Source organism: Mauremys reevesii, linkage group 12 (assembly GCF_016161935.1).
Source record: "Mauremys reevesii isolate NIE-2019 linkage group 12, ASM1616193v1, whole genome shotgun sequence".
In the NCBI taxonomy this organism is placed as follows: Eukaryota; Metazoa; Chordata; order Testudines; family Geoemydidae; genus Mauremys; species Mauremys reevesii.
The window spans coordinates 28,505,875-28,522,536 of record NC_052634.1 but is presented as its reverse complement, the minus strand read 5'-3'; the positions used below and the strand labels follow the sequence as shown (position 1 = coordinate 28,522,536).

At 50.6% G+C, this 16,662-nt stretch overlaps 2 non-coding genes across 2 annotated transcripts; one reads left to right on the top strand and one right to left on the bottom strand.

Annotated features, from left to right (window-relative positions):
• Nucleotides 1-3,802: 3,802 nt before the first annotated feature.
• TRNAT-AGU lies at nt 3,803-3,876 on the bottom strand. Its single transcript has one exon. It is a non-coding gene; the product is annotated as a tRNA-Thr (tRNA).
• A 12,308-nt stretch (nt 3,877-16,184) lies between these two features.
• On the top strand, nt 16,185-16,257 carry TRNAK-UUU. The gene has a single exon. It is a non-coding gene; the product is annotated as a tRNA-Lys (tRNA).
• Nucleotides 16,258-16,662: the final 405 nt, after the last annotated feature.

Here is a 16,662-nt window from a genome sequence, read left to right as displayed (position 1 = left end):
CAGACTATTCGGAATCGTGCTCAGAGACACAACCGCACACAGTTCACTCCCACTCCTCCCAACACAAAGACCTCCTGCCCCACACAGCATGTGCTGAGGCCTGTGGAACTCACTGTCACTGGACAGCTACTGATGAGAATGGACCTTTCCAGGAGACCAATAGATGTAGCCGTGGCGACAGAGGGGGCTGGGTTCCCAGGGTCTGACCCGGGCTGAGACTGGTTCTGACTTAGAGGGGTCTATCCAGCTGGGGGCAGCGTGACACACACACAAACCCACCAGCGCCTTTCTTAGCAGGTCTCCCAGGCCATCCCCCGCCCCGCTCCCGGTTGGGTAACAAAGGGGCAGTATGGGCCACTGGGCCGTGTCGCAACCCGGCCCCAGCCCCTCGCTCCCACACGCTGGTGAGTTGAGTAACTGCTGAGAGATTGCACAAGAGAGAGTCAGAGCCAGGGAGAGAACCCAGGAGTCCTGGCTCCCCCCCCCCCGACACACACGCTAACCCCTGGACCCCACTCCTCTCCCAGGGCTGGAGATAGAACCCAGGAATTCTGACCACCAACCCCCCTCCCCCGCTCTGACCACTAGACCCCACACTCCCCTTTTAGATTTTAGTCCCGCTGCCTCTTCTATCCACCCACCCCACCTGTCCATCCCTTTGCTGCAGGTTTCTGGGGTGTCACCCTTGCTCTGCACTCCCCCAGTGCAGCCCAAGGCTTTTCCTCCCCCCAACCACACATCCTCTCCCCCTCGTGCTGGATCATCTGCTTGGCCCCCTGCCCCCTCTCGGGGTGCGCTGTGCGGCGTGGCTGGGGATTGTGCAATGGCCCAGCACCAGGCAACGCAGAACGGACACCACATGCCCTGCCCGCCTCACCTGAGCTGCTCTCCAGGTGCATCGGAGCCCAGTGCACCGCACCTGGGCCCTCCTGCCCCATAGGAGGTGAGCTGCAGCCCCCGCCACACTCCGCAGAGGGGAGAAGGGTCAGGCCGGCCAGCCCTTGTAAGATGGGGAAATCACCACCGGGGTCAACGGTATGGGGGCTGTGACATATAGAGAAACGGTTGTTGCACCGGCAGAGGGCAGCTGACCATTCGCACACACATACACAATTGCAAACATACACAAACACCCACATAAATCCAGCCAACATCAACACAGCTACTAACAGATGCAAATACATGCACAAATCCAGCCACATGAACACACACACATTTGCACAGCCACAAACACAACCCCCAGAGCTGTAATAACACCCCCCCACACACACAAAACCCTTGCAGAAAACCACACAAACACATGCAAAAATCAATTCATCCATCCATCCACCCACCCACACATACACCGTCCCCATTCTGTGCACACACCTTGGGTCACTGTGACACTGAAGACTTCAGTTGGATGGGGGGCCCAGCACCATGTGTCTTTCCAAGCAAGGTTGAGCAATTCCCTCTGTGTGGCTTCATGCAGGTGATGGCTGATTTCCCCAATTTACAGCCAGTGGTGAGCTCCAGCCAGTTCACACCCATTCACAAGAACCGGTTGTTAAGTTTAGAAGCCTTTTTAGAAGCGGTGGTTCCAGGACAACCGGCTTTAAAAAGCTTTTAAATTTAACAAAGGCTCATACAGCTGTCTGCCTGGCCCCAGCTCACCTCCTCCTCTTCCCTGAGTGCTTTACCCTCCTTCTCCTCTGCTTCCTGCGAATCAAATGTTCATAGGAAGCCAGAAAAAAGCAGCAGGCAGGTAAGCTGGGCGCGGGGGTGGAATAGCTCCCTCTGGCCCTGGCCGAGTGCCCCAGCCCGGTCCCAGCCAAGCACCCCCAGCTCGGGCCCGGCCTGGGGAGTTGGGCCTCGGGCCCCGGTGCTGGCTGAGCAGCTCTGGCCCCGGTGCCGGCCCGGCCCGGGGAGTCGGGCCCCGCAGGGCCGGTTGAGGTCCCGGCGGAGTGGACCCGGTCCCGGCCCCAGGCAGTGTGGTAAGGGGGCAGGGGGCAGGGAGCAGGGAGGGTATTTGGTTGGTTGTGGAGGGGTGGATAGGGGTCAGGGCGGTCAGAGGGCAGGGAACAGGGGATTGAAGGGGCAAGGATCCCGGGGCAATCAGGAAGGAGCAGGGGTTGGATGAGGTGCGGGGGGCACTCAGGGACAGGGAGAAGGGGTGGTTGGATGGGGCAGGGTCCCGGGGGCCATCAAGAATGCGAGGAGGGGTTGGAGGGTGCTGCAAAGGCCAGTCAGGGGACAGGCAAAGGGGGGGATGGGTCAGGGGTCCGGGGTGGGGTGTCAAAAACAGGGGGGGTTGGAGGGGGCATGACCGCCTGGGGGGGCCCGACCCCCTCATGAGGTGAGAAGGAGGGAACCGGTTGTTAATATTTTGGCAGCTCATCACTGCTTACAGCATAGTGACAACCATACTACACAATTCTTATAACTTCATATGCATGAATGGTATACATAGATGGGTAGAGAAATGACTTTCAGCAGATCATATCCTTTCCCCTGATACCTTACAAGTCATGCTCTATATGTAAGATCACGATTATATGAAAATGAGGAATATGGGGGTTACAGCCGCTCCCCCAAAGGTCTAGAATGTCACACTAAGATTCTATTTTCATTTACGTAACCAACTTTGACCTCTCTGCCTAACACTTATAATCACTTACAATCTATCTTTCGGTAGTTAATAAACTTATTTTAATGTTTTATACTTGTGAAATTGTCCAAAGTGCTTGGGAAAGCTGCTCAGATTAAAAAGGCTGGTGCATGTTCACTTTCTTTTTGAGGAAGTGGTGAATTAATTAATGAGCTTGCACTTTTCAAGAGATTTTGAGCAGTGTAAGATGGTACATGTCTGAGGTGCAAGGCTGAGGGCTGGGGAGATATGCTGGTGTCTCTCTATGTATAATTGAGGAGTGGCTTATAGAGCATTCATGCAACTTAGTTGGGTGCATTGCTGCATGTTGTTGGCTGAGTGATCACAGCACATGGAGGGGGTTTTGCTGCTTGTCACTAGTGCAGCATTGTAAGACTCAGCCCAGGCTGGAGAGAGAAGAGGACAGAGCAGTTCCACAGTTTGGGATTGTACCCCACGGATCCCACCACACAGAGACCCTGCTGTGACCAGCCGTGGTAATACTGTGCTTAGTGCTCTGCCTTGTAGCTTCAACAGCTGCACATGCAAGATGAGTTACAGTGACCTTGACCTTGTTTCCATGTTTATCCAAAGCCTCCTTTTGACAGTTGTCAGCAAAAAGACCCGTTTCTTTTGCAAGCATTTGTATGGCTAGCCAGAGTCGGGCTTCTCCATTAACAAAAAAGATTGACCAAAAGGGGACAAGAGGAGGCACGTTCAGCAAGGCAGCACTAGATGCTGGATCCTGAATCTGCTCTTTATCCAGCAGCTCTCTTGGCAAGCTCTGCCATGGTGCCACGCTCTGGGACTTCTCCCCGAACTGCTCCATTTTTCATCAACAATAACATGAAAGGTGAAAGGACTGTCACTCTCCATTTCCTGCAAGCCCTGCAGAGAACCCTCTAGAAGGGGCTCTGTGCACAGATATCCCCAGTGAATTGCATGGGCGCATGACACAGGCTCTCCTGTCACAGCAAATTGCAGCCGGAGCAACCTCCTTGCCAATGCCAATAGCCTTTTCATCAACACCAGACTGAGGATTTGATTCTCTCCAACGCTCTGCTGGAAAGAAGCCTTTTTCTTCACAAGCAATTACTTGGATTGTCAAGGAGGTCTCTTCTGTTTCCTAGGAAGACACAGGAAAATGTGAGCAGAGGAGACAAAAGCTATAGAATAAGGCACCACTGGGAGTTGAACCCAGGATCTCCTGTTTACTAGACAGGTGCTTTAGCCTACTAAGCCATGGTGCCTTCCCCAAGAAGACATTTGCAACCACTCCACTTGATGGTCCAAGACTAAACCTTCAAATTCCAAAGTAAAAATGTTGCTCATTTCCATCAAGACTTGCAGACCTTGAGCAGGCTGGATCAGTGCACAGAAAGCCACAGCTGAGCTGACAAAGGGCTTCTAACATGTGCTTCTCCCACCAGCTGCTGTGATCAGATACTGATTAGTGCTCTGTGTTTCAGTCACAGCAACTTCAGCTCAGCTTTGAGTCATGGTAACCTTTCCATCAGCTCCAGATTTACCACTTAACACTTTCTAAGACTTAGCTGCAAGGAAGGGTCTCTGTGTCTTGAACAAGCACTTACAAGGATTGTGCAGTAAGGTCTTTTCTTTTCATGAGAAGAAATAAAATAAAAGAAAGGAGCCTGACAGACAAGCCAGGTTCAGCAAGGAAGAACTGGCTGGCCAAGCCAGGATCTCCTGGTGAGTAGGAAGGCTCTTCATCCAGCTCTTCCCAAAGATCACTATCTAGAGGCCACTTCCCACAGAGACTGATTATGGTTACAGACACATCCTGAAATTAGAGCAGGATATTTTAAAGCTTTATCTCACAGTAAAGTAACACAATTCAACCATGTCGGCACAGAGGAGAAAGCACTCCGTCATTTCACAGTTATTGCTACTGATCTCACTGACAAACTTCCTTTTCTCAGGGCTGCTCCCAGCACTTTAAGGAGTTTTTCCTCTTCTCCCTTCCAGCTGTGGTGATGGGACTGCAGCAGCTCCCCGGATGGCCAGCTTTGCTCTTTCACTTACATCCTTCACTGCTTTGGCTGAAGCTGTGTTTGCCAACAGTTTAATCTGTAGCTGAGACCGCAGGTACCAGCAGCTAGTTACAAAGGCTCAATTCCCATCACCAGCAGTGGGAGGTTATCCTGGGCTGCCAGGGCTGCAGGATTTGGCCCATGGACAGTCAAGGTGCTACAGCAGCTACATTCTTACATGCTGAGTCCTGCAGCCTATTACCAAACTGCTCTGCCATAGTCTGCAGGGGGCCTGACTTGCTGAGAATCTGGCAGAAGAGAGACCCTGGAGCACAGAAGGAAAATGTCCTCAGCAGTCACAGCCGGCAGGAGCAGCAAAGACTGAGTATCAGACACACTTTTTCACCAGGGCAGTAAATGTGCACAACCCCCTGATATATTCTCAATTCACTCCCCCTCCAAAGGAAGCCCTATTCTGCTCTATTACACTCTCATGGGAGGAGAGGGAAGGTTGTCTCATGGATAAATAACTAGTTACAAGGTAGGAATAAATGGTCAGGTTTCAAAATGCAGAGAGGTCAATAGTGGTGCCCCCCAGGGGGTCTGGGACAAGTGCTATTCAACATATTCATAAATGATCTGGAAAAGGGGTAAACAGCGAGGTGTCTAAATTTGCAGATGATCCAAAACTACTCAGGAAATTTAAGTCCAAAGCAGCCTGCAAAGAGTTACAAAAAGAGCTCACAAAACTGGGTGAAAGGGCAACAAAATGGTAGATTTGTTGATAAATGCAAACTGATGAACATTGGAAAACATAATCCCAATTATACATATAAAATGTCGAGGCCAAAAATAGCTGTTGCCACTCAAGAGAGATCTTGGAGTCACTGGGGATAGTTCTCTGAAAACTCAGTGTGCAACGACGGTCAAAAAAGCAAAGAGAATCTTGGTGATCATTAAGAAAGGGCTAGAAAATAAGGCAGAAAATATCATATTGCTTATGGCCAACCACATGCATTGGCCTCCCCTCAGGCAGGGGACTTATAGGCCGTTCTGCCAGTTGGCGTTGGCAGCAGCAAGGGCTGGGTTAAATGCCTAGGGAGGAGAGAGAGTCCTGAGAGAGAAGCAATAAGAGCAGAGTGCAAACCAACCAGCTGAGGGTCTCACAGGAGTCCTGAAATAACAGTAGCTCCAGGTCCCATCAGGGCCACCCAGGGGGGAGGGTAAGTGGAGCAATTTGCCTCGGGCCCAGCAGGGGCCCCACAAGAGTTTTTGGGCTTCCTGGAGTGGGGTCCTTCACTAACTCTGGGGGCCCCGGAAAACTCTAGTGGGACCCGGGCCCCCGGAGATTCTTCCGCTTTGGCAGCAATTCGGCAGCGGGGGGGTCCTTCCGCTCCGGGACCCGCCGCCGAAGTGCCCCAAAGTTATTTTATTCGAATTTCCTGAATCGAGTTCATACATTCAATGTTATGTGTCCCCACTAAAGCATGTGAATTCGGGGGAGTGCATCCACAGTACCAAGGCTGCATCGAGTGGCAGAGCATTGCACTGTGGTAGCTATCCCACAGTTCCCGCAGTCTCTGCCACCCATTGGAATTGTGGGTTAAGCTCCCAGTACATGATGGGGCAAAAATATTCTCACAGGTGTTTCTGGGTGTGTGCCGTCACTCACTCCTCCCTCCGTGAAAGCTACGGCAGACGCCATGTTGCCAGCATATGGTGCAGCACAGTGCACCAACTGTCTCTGGTATGTTGAATCCACTTCAAATGTCCTCTCCTCTTTCTATCTACATTTTCATCTAATCATTTCGCGCCATTTCTCGGTCATCGTGAACAGAGCCTCACAGCTTCCAACACTTTCTCCAGATTGTCTGTGCTGGGCTCCCGTGGAAGCTACAGAAGGCAACAATTCCCCGCCATCTCTTGGCCATCATGAACAGAGCTGCACAGCTTCCGCAGCAAAATCTGCAGGTCCAAATCAAGTCTCTGGAGTACATCCATAGCTGGGATGGGTCATTCAGTCCTTTGTAGAGCTTCAGTTTGTAGCAAAGTCCTCCAGCGGTATTTGCCTTCTCTCAATGGGTCAATTGTGTAGCTGATGGTCCTTAAAGGGCCATCAAGCAGGCTAGGCAGAACTGACACCAACTTGTATGGCTGGGGTGTTCCCCAGAAGCAGAGCACAAGTTTGAAATACAGGCAGCATAGAGCCAATATTCATAACGTCAACTACAAAAATGATACACATCTAGAGATAGCATCATTATAATCAGCCAATCAGAATCTCTCCATAGACCCCTTACACGACAACCTTTCTATAATATTGGCTGCAAATATAGAACAGTGGTTGCAACGGTGATCTATACAGTTACAGATTATGTCAATAACGTCACAGGAGGTGACACGCCATCAGTGAGACTGATACTGGAATACTGCCTCCAGTTTTGGTGTCCTCATTTGAAAAAGATGTTGTGAAACTGGAGCTGGGGCAGCAAAGAGCCACCAAATGTTCTGAGGGCTGGAGAAAAATGTCTTCTAGGGAGCTATTGAAAGACCTCAACCTGTTTAGCATATCAAAAGAAGATTGAAGGGTGACTTCATTGAAGTGTTGAAGGGCCTTAATGGAGAGAAAAGATTGGCTATTAAAGGGCTCCTGAATTTAGCAGGAGAAAGACATAACAAGACCCAATGGCTGGAAGGTGAAAAGAGAAAAATTCATATTACAACCAAGACACAAAAATTCAACAGCGAGGATGTTTCACCACAGGAACAAGCTACCAAGGAAAGAGGTGGATTCACCATCTCTTGATATCATTTAATGAAGACTAGATGCCTTTCTGGGATGTGTTTGCCCCAAAAGTAGCTCTTGTGTCATACAGGAGGCCTGTGATATGCAGGGGGTCAGATTAGATGCTCTAATGGTCTCTTCTGGCCATAAAGTCGACTAATTTCTGAAAAAACTGAGTGTAGTATTGGGAGCAGCGTCTGATGTTTTCCTGTCTAGCTGGCTTGCTTCCTAGAATGAACGCTTCTTGAGTGGGGTGATCCACAGGGAGTAGCTCAAACCTCCAAAGTGCCTGGCCAGGGGCAGGACATTGGCACAGCAAGGGAGGGGTGTGGCAGTGACATCACAAAGGCCTTTTGCAGGACCTCAGACTATTGGTCAAAGGTGGTAGGGAGGTGGTGACCTCACAGAGAGATGCTGACATCAGCCAGGCAGGACAGGTGCGAGGGGCCAGGGAAACCTCAGAGACCCCTGTGGCTTTGCTTCAGCAAGTCTCCTTCTCCAGGTCTCTCTTTGAGGACTGAGAGAGTATTCGGGTTCACGGATGTGAGCGCCAGGAGGAACCTCTTTTGAGTTTTCTCCTTCCCTTTTAGTGATTTTACTAGAAAACAGACGTCCCTATTTAGACGGTAAGAGCCTCCTTGAGGGAAGGGGTGTCATGGGGGTGTCACTTTCAGATGCCGATGCCCCTCCCCGCTTTGTAAGGAAGTTCCCACCACCCTGCTCTGTGTTCGCAGGGTGGGAGAGAGCAGCATCCACGGCAGTGATTTGCTCCTGGCTGCCGGAGCAGAGCAGCAGACTCAGCTGTCAGAACTTCCAAGAGCGATGAAAGGGGAGGGGCCCATCGCTCTGTAGCAGGAGTGCAGGGCAGGTGAGTTCACGGCGGGCATTGTGGGATACTGGGGAAGGCCATTTATGGTGGTATAATGAACAGCAGCGTTTACTCTGTTACTTTAAGTTTGCTGCAAAAAGCTCTAGGCCTCTCATCGAAGTCGTTTTATTTTGTCAGCAAAACAGGGCAGTTTTGTCACCAGACATGGCATTGCAGTGTGTACACCAGCCACAAGCTACCGACCGAGAGAGCGTTGTGTGTTTTTCACACACCTGAGCAATATAATTCTGCTGAAACAACTTTGTAGTGCAGACCTGGCCAAAGATTCACTCACATACAGCTTGCAAGGAAAACGTCACCTGCTTCTCTGCTTTGCAGAATCCAAACACAAGCAAAGCTTGTCAGGCCCTGGTGGCGATGGTAGGGAGTCAGGTGTGGGCAGACACTGTATTTTAATTACCCACAGGCACCATGGCTTATCTGGCTAAAGCATCTGTTTTGTAAACAGGAGATCCTGGGTTCAACTCCCAGTGGTGCCTTGTTGATTGGTTGTTGGGACACCTGCTTTTGGCTACTGTCAGAAGACAAGATTCAGAGGTAGATGGGCCTTTGGTCTAGCCCAGTGTGGTTTTTCTTATGGTTTAAATAACACTCACAGGCACTGATAATAGAGTTACTGAAGGTTTGGGAGTTAGGAGCGGGTAGGTCAGTGGTCCAGTCCCCACACAGATGACCTGTCTCCCTCTGGGACAGGGGCAGGTCTGAGCTCTCACCCAAATGCTCATTGTGGCTGCCAGAATCTGTAGGCAGCTCATTTAGTTTACGGCAAAGGTTGAGTCCTGCTTTGTGCACCGTGTGTGAGAATGAAAATCCTAAGCTGCCATTTGAAATAATGAAAGCAGCAGGACGTGTTATTGTGCTTGCCCCAAAGCAGACAGACCAATGGAGAAATGCCGTCAAGTCCAAGGTAATACTCCCCTGCCATTTTACCTTTTTTGCTTGCTAAACTCCTTCTTATCTGCCCGGCCCAGGCTGTCCTCTGCCTCAGCTGCTGCTCCCGGCCTGCTCTAGAGTCAAACACGCAGGGCCCCCAGGGGAACAGAGGCTGGGACAGGGCAGCAGCCTGGGCTGGGCTGGGAAGATGCTGGGAGTTCTCGTTCCCTGAGAACTCGTCCGGCTCCCTTCTCAACAGCAAACAAATCAATTCCACGTCCCCTCCCTAGAAAAACCAGCTTGGAGCCAAGGGCAGCAGGGGATGATTCCCTCCAGTTCCCACCGAGGCAGGAGAGAACCCAGGGTGTTTCTAGCAGAGTTTATGGAACTGACGTGGGGAAACCAGCCTTTAATAACAGGCAGTTCCAGTTTAAACTAAGTGTTTTTAACAATTTCTACAACATTAAATAACCCTTCAATCGTAGTGTCACCATCCATAAAATTGCTTCAGCCTCCTAAGTGCACAACTAAACATCTCTTCAAATCCAAGGGAGTGGAGATCAGTCAATGTTCAGAGTCATCCCACATAAAAGAACCATGTTGTGGTACATACTGGCCCCATCATGTGGCCATCGCTTTTCCCTCCTCCTCCAGAGTCAGAATGTGATCAGCTCCCACTGAGGGGGTGCAACACCCCTCCCTTGGTCTCTGTGCCAGAGCTCCTATCAGCTCAGTGTCCTTCCCGCAAGAGTCGGCTGCTGAGAGGGTTGCAATGGGGTAAATGAAGGCAGAGGAGGATTGTTCCTGATGGGGTTTCTTTGTGTTGCTCTGTGATCCTGCTGGAGGAAGCATCATTTGTGTTTGTTTCAGTGGCTTGGGTTGGTCTCAGGTTGTGACCATGGGTACAGGGATTCCTGCACTTTCTGCTCTTAGCCCCTCAGGGAATGGACAATGGAGCAGCTTCAGAAATTGGATAGAAAGTAGCCTAAAAAAGTGTCACATAAGTGAGAAGAAAAACAGCATCATCATCTGCCCGTCCCTGGTGGTCTAGTGGTTAGGTTTTGGCACTTTTACTGCTACGGCCTGGGTTCAATTCCCAGTCAGGGGGAAAGTGACTTTAAACCAAAACTGCTTCAATTATTCTTCACTTACAACATAAACAAATCCCTGGTATTTTCCTGATTCCCCCCATCTTCCCAGTGTCTCCATGGCAGGGCTGGCTCCAGGCACCAGCACAGCAAGCAGGTCTGTGGGGTGGTCAACGGAAAGGGGAGGCTTCAGCAGCAATTGGTCCTTCTCAGAGGGAAGGACTTGAGGCCAAAAGCGGCAGTGGTAGAGCTGCAGTTGATTGCAGCTTTTTTATTTTTTTTTCTACTTGGGGTGCCAAAACACTGGATCTGGCCCTGCTCCATGGAAGACAATTTGTTAAATCCCAGATGAGTGCAGTTCTATCAGTTCTCAGTGACCCTAAGAACCAGCAACCTCCAGGACAGCACGTTTGGCCCTCAGAGGAGGGAATGTGTCCCCCATGCTGCTCTTAGGCCACTGGATGCTCTGGGAATAGGACAGCTCTGAGTGTAAGCAGCAGCCCAGCTGGGGATGTAGTGCAGCGGTAGAGCACATGTTTTCCATGTGTGAGGTCCTGGGTTCAATCTCCAGGTTCTTCTTTTCACCCTGCTACTTTGCTCATGCCCAGAGGGGATGTAGCCCAGCAGTCTCCTGCAGGAGTTTCAGTCCTGCTCAGTGAGGGGCAAGTGCCAATTGCATGGAAGGTCGGGGGCGGTTTCTGCTCCTAAGTCACCTCAGTACATGTAAGATTCCCACCCGCTGTGCTGCTTGGGACAAGGGTAGATGAGAAGGGCGAATCCTCCAGCACTGGAGGGAAAGGTCCCATCTGCACAGACTGAGAGGCAAGGAAACAGAGGGGCAGTCAGTGCTCAGAGAGGAGAGAGGTCAGTGATTTACACCCACCAGGGGACACTGTCTTTTTGAGTACCACAGGGGTAGCTGTGTTGGTCTGGATCTGTAAAAAGCGACAGAGTCCTGTGGCACGTTATAGACTAACAGACGTACAGGAGCATAAGCTTTCGTGGGTGAATCCCCACTTCGTCAGATGAATGGAGGAATTCTGTGCCTGGCTAGCCAACTACAAAAGCAATTTCTCCTCCCTTGGTGTTCGCACCTCAGCTGCTAGAAGAGGGCCTCATCCTCACTGATTGAACTAACCGCCTTATCTCTAGACTGATTCTTACCTGCATATTTATACCTGCCCCTGGAAATTTCCATGACATTCATCTGACAAAGTGGGGATTCAGCCAAGAAAGCTTATGCTCCAATATGTCTGTTACTCTGTAAGGTGCCACAGGACTCTTTGTCTTTTTGAGGCGAGTGCAGCTGGCTTGGGATGGTGCTGACGATGGATAGAAAAAAGGCTGGAGTCAATGACTGATGAGACCACAGAAGGGGGGAATGGCAGCCCCACAGAAGGTCCTGGGTGCTCAGATGCCCCAGTTACTGCACCCTGGCCTGTCACACAGAGAGAAAAGACACCGAGGGACCCAGCCCCCCTACAGTGATCCCATGGACAAGAACCTGGCTGGGAGTTGGGTGAAGGTTCCTCTGGGCAAAGGGGAGCTGAAATCCTCAGTGTCCTGGAATTTAAGCAATGGAAGCTTCAAACCCTGCACGGGTGTGGGCTGAGGTGCGTTAGCAGAAGGTTGGGCTGGACACGGGAGGCAGGTTTGTATAATTTTGGTCGTTCCCAGAATGGGACTAAGTCTCTGCCCCACCCCACAGCTGTGTAAGGCTCTGGGGGAGTTTGGGTGTGGGAGGGAGAGGGATTGGGCTCTAGGAGAGAGTTTGGGTGCAGGGTCTGATCTCAGTCAGGGGATTGTGCTGCAGCAGGGTGTGTGGGGGGCAGGGTCTTGGAGAGAGTTTGGGTGCAGGTGTGGGGTCTGGGTTGGGGTGCAGGAGAGGGTGAGGGGTGCAACCTTTACCTCGGCATCTCCCGAAGCAACCCGCACCCCTTCTGGCAGCAGCCCCTAAGCGGGAGGGCAGGGGCATCTCTGAGCATGGCTGCCCGCAGACTCCACCCCTGAAGCTCCCATTGCCACAGTTCTCAGAGTTGGCTCGGGGCGGGGGCAGCACGTGGAGACCCCACCCCACCCCAGGGGCCGCAGGACGTGCCAGCCGCTTCCGGGAGTGGCGTGCCACATGGAGCGAGGTGGGCAGGAAACCGCCTTAGCCCGCTGGTGCTGGTGGTGGCAGGGGTCCTCCGGCTCTTTTAACTTGACCGGGGCAGCAGGCAGGACCAGGGGGGACACTCCCAAGGGCCTAACGTTGCTTTGCACAACAATAAATCTTGGAACAGGACAGAAATGAAATGGCGGCAGAACCTAAGGAATTAAAAGCCTCCGGATTCTTGTGTGTGCACTGACTCCGAACGGAAACTGTAATTTGACTCGCTTTGTGTCTGTGGCCGGTAAAATATCAAGCCAAAATCATTGCAGTGATTGGGACCGTGGGTTTGAGGAGGCTTTGGTCTTATTAAAATGTAACTAGCATGTTACACTTGTGTTTTTAAAGGTGGCTTCCCAAGCAATCCCAAGTTGTTCTTCCCACAGCTGGCTGATGGGGGCAGCAGGATCTCCCAATCTGGGGAATCTCTCTGGGCCCCACTGTTAGTTCTCCATCCTTTCTCCTCCTAATCACAGACACCCTCCTCCCCATTATCAGTGTTTTGGAGCGACCCTCCCTCCCTTGATGGGATACAGACTCTCTGTGACAGAGACTGACTGGGGCTCCTCTGCACAGCCCCAGTGGGGAAAGAAAGAGAAGGGGTGGGGCAGGGCGGGGAGGCGGGGGGAGAAGATGGGCAGGAGTCAAATGGGACTAAACCAGAATCGAGGAGATTTTCTTCCTGTTAAAATGTCCGGGAGTCTCATCACTGAAAAGCTGCATCTTGAGTTAGGTTTGATGCATCAGCCTTTCAATTACCAGGCAAAGGTGTGAACCCCAGAGACTGATAACTGCCTGCTTCCCAGCTTGCTCTAAAAAGCACCTGCAGTGGTGCAATTGGTTGGTATAAAGGGGGCTACTGCTGGGGTTATGAGTTCAAGCCTTGTCTGAAGCACTGGTGTACATTATCCATGTAATTTCCCCAGCTTGCTTTGCCCAATGCATAGGGAAAGGAGGTTGAGTTTTAACATGTGGCAGTGGGTGTACAACTTGGAAACATCCCCCCTGTGCTGCCATTAGCCAGTACATTATTCACTGGCAGGGATAATTGATTTATTTGCTCCTGTGAAAGCCGCCAGGACAGGTCTGTGGGCAGCAGATCTCCTTGCTTTTTCCAGCACACCCCTGGCTCCTTCCCTGCCCCAGTCACTGCTGTAGGAGGATCCTATATGTACTGAGCCTAAACATTTCACTGGGCCTTCTTAGCACAGTTGGCAGCATGTCAGTCTCATAATTTGAAAGTCTCAAAGCTCAAGCCTCAGAGAAAGAAATGGTTCTGTTTCCTGCTTTGGATTTTCTAAAGGAATTCAGAGAAAAGAAAGTAGAGGAAAGTGGTTTTAGACAACCTCCCACCCATCTAACACACAGAGGCTTTTCCAAGGCATTAACTTTTCCTTCTCTGTGCAGTTTGTATTCTCCATAGAGCAAAATAAACCAAAAACATGCAAGTCTAAGCCTAATACAGTACAAAACTCAATACAGATCAAATCTCACCATCAGAGATCTTCCAATAAGCTTCTTTTGCAGACTAGACTTATTTCTTGTGTAAGCAGAGTCAGGATGAGATCTACCCTGACATCTGGTAGTACATTATGAGGAGTGGCAAAGGAATTTTAGGAATGTGCATTTGCATTGGTAAACCCACTCCACTTAGCATAACACACAGCAGCATGGGATGGTTATTTTCACACTGTGGCATCCCCAATTTCTTTGTTATTGGGGCAGGAAGGAAAAAAAAGTGCTGTTACCTTAATTATGTGAATGAGGAACTATGAGACTGCTTTATGACAGAAATGACTCAACCTACATTAAATAGTACTTGCTAGACAAGGGACATGGGTTCCAAAACCCAGTGAAGGGAGAGAGGCTGGGAACTGGTGTGTGTTCCTGATGATATGGGCCCCTTTTGAGGGCCTGGAACACCAATTGCACATTCTCCTCTCTCCACTGTTAAAGAGCAGAGCTAATTTTGAATCCTTTAGGAGTCCATTTGGAGGCTGCTGATCTGAATTCACGTTGGGCCAAGGTGGCACTGGTGCTTCTCTACTACAAGTTGAAACCACTAAGAGCTGAAATCACTAAAAGAGCTAAGCTTACTGAGCTGAGATCATTGAGTGGGGGAGCCTGAAGATCAATCGCTAAGCAGCTGGCAGAGCGGAGCAGTCTGCAGCACGTTGCCACAGCCTGTGGAACAGTAAGCAGTGTGGCGCAGTTCGCGGGGACGGCTGATGCGGTTCACGGGTTGGCTGGAGGAGCGGCACAGCTGGTGGAGTGGAGCCAGTCGTGGTGAAGGCTGCAGCAGAACTCCACGGAAAAGCGGGGCAGTCGGCCCTGGCCCATGTAAGGTGTCCCTTAACACCCTGTGTGTGCCCCCACCATTTCCACCCAGGCTGGGGGGGTAAAACTCTGCAGATAAACTTTTGAACTCTGGGGTGGCACTGACCAGAGACAGAGACTCTTGGGTTGTTGGACTTTGGGGTGATTGGACTTAAGACTCTAAGGGGGAAAGGACAGTGCCAAATGTGCTTGGAGGTGGGTTTTTTTGCTTAGGGTTTGTGTATAGTCCTGGTTGTGGTGTCTCTCCAACGTGATGCCGCATTGTTTCCCTCCTTTATTAAAAGGATTTTGCTACACTCGGACTCTGTGCTTGCGAGTGGGGAAGTATTGCCTCCTAGAGGCGCCCGGGGGGGGTGGTAGGTAATTGTCCCAGGTCACTGGGTGGGGGCTTGAGCCAGTTTTGCATTGTGTTATTGAAACGGAACCCCTGGATACTGAACCCGGCCCTTGTTGCTGCCAGCTCAGAGGGGCAGAAGGGTTACACTTGTCTGGGCCCAACCTTTTCACCTGGTATAGCCCTTGTTCCAGCTCAGGTGGTAGCTAGGGGATGTCTCATGACTGCAGCCACCTTTGTTCTGTTCCACCCCCTTATACAGCTTTGGTACAAGGCAGGAATCTTTTGTCTCTCTCCTGGGGAAAAGCCCCAGGTTTAAGATGGATTCCTGTACCAGGTAACATGGTCACATGTCCTGTGAGACCCCCAAGCCTTCATTCTTCCTGGCCTGACTCACAGATGGTGCAGGACAGAGCCATCTCCAGTCAATTGTCCTGGTTAATGGGAGCCATCAAGAGTCCAAACCACTATTAATGGCCCTCACTTTGCATCATTACAACAGGACCACAGAGTTATAGTTCATATTTCTAGTTTCAGATACAAGAATGATCGAGTCATAACAAATAGGATGAACACACACAGTAGATTATAAGCTTTGTAATGATACTGCACAAGAGACCTTTTGCATGAAGCATGTTCCAGTTACATCATATTCACACTCATTAGCATATATTCATAAAATCCTATGGAGTGCAACGTCACAGCAGGGAAAGGTTTTTACTGCGGCACTTGGGAGCAGTTGAGTTTCATGTTCAGGCTGTGGTATGAGTTCCTCCAGGTTTCTCATAAGCACACAGGGACCTTAGCGGGTACTCTCGATACAGGAATGGCCCAGACATGATAAAGTGATGTAGTTTGCATTTTCCTTTTTTATTTTTGTATTTCCAATGGCATTTCTGTTTGTGATTTTGTTTTGCTTTGTATAACTGTGTTTTCTCCTGGATTTGTTATTTAACTAAAAAAAGAATAAGGCCTCAGGGCACCGGATGGAGGAGCAGGCTAGGGCTAGGACTGCTAAGAGAGCACGAGTAGCAGGTTTTCTGTATTGTTTCCTGCTCTCATTTTCTTGATTAGTTTCTCTTCTGCATGGAATTTGCTTCTTTGAAACATGAGCCTGACTAGCTCAGTTGGTAGAGCATCAGACTTTTAATCTGAGGGTCCAGGGTTCAAGTCCCTGGTCAGGTGAAAAGTAACCTTTCCCTGTTGGATATTTCCCCCAGAACTGATGAAGGCATCTCTCCAGGATGTTATTTGAATCACTTTTTCCCCCCAGGAATTCACCTTTCACTAGGAAGGGCCATGTACTGCCTGGGACTGAAGGGGAAACTTCCTCACATGCCCACTGGCCTTTCACAGTCTGGATTAAGAAAGGCCTCTGGGAGCTGCAGCAAACTGCTGCATGACAACTTGGTGAGCAAATGCAGGGCTGCCCGCACAGGGTCATACACACCAGAGCTCAGCAGAGGTCTGGGGGTTCCCTATTGGTCCCATGGTGTAAGGGCAGCACTCAGGACTTTGAATCCTGCAATCTGAGCTGAAGTCTCGGTGGGATCTGAGGACAATTCCTGTGCCACAAACCCTGCTGGGTCT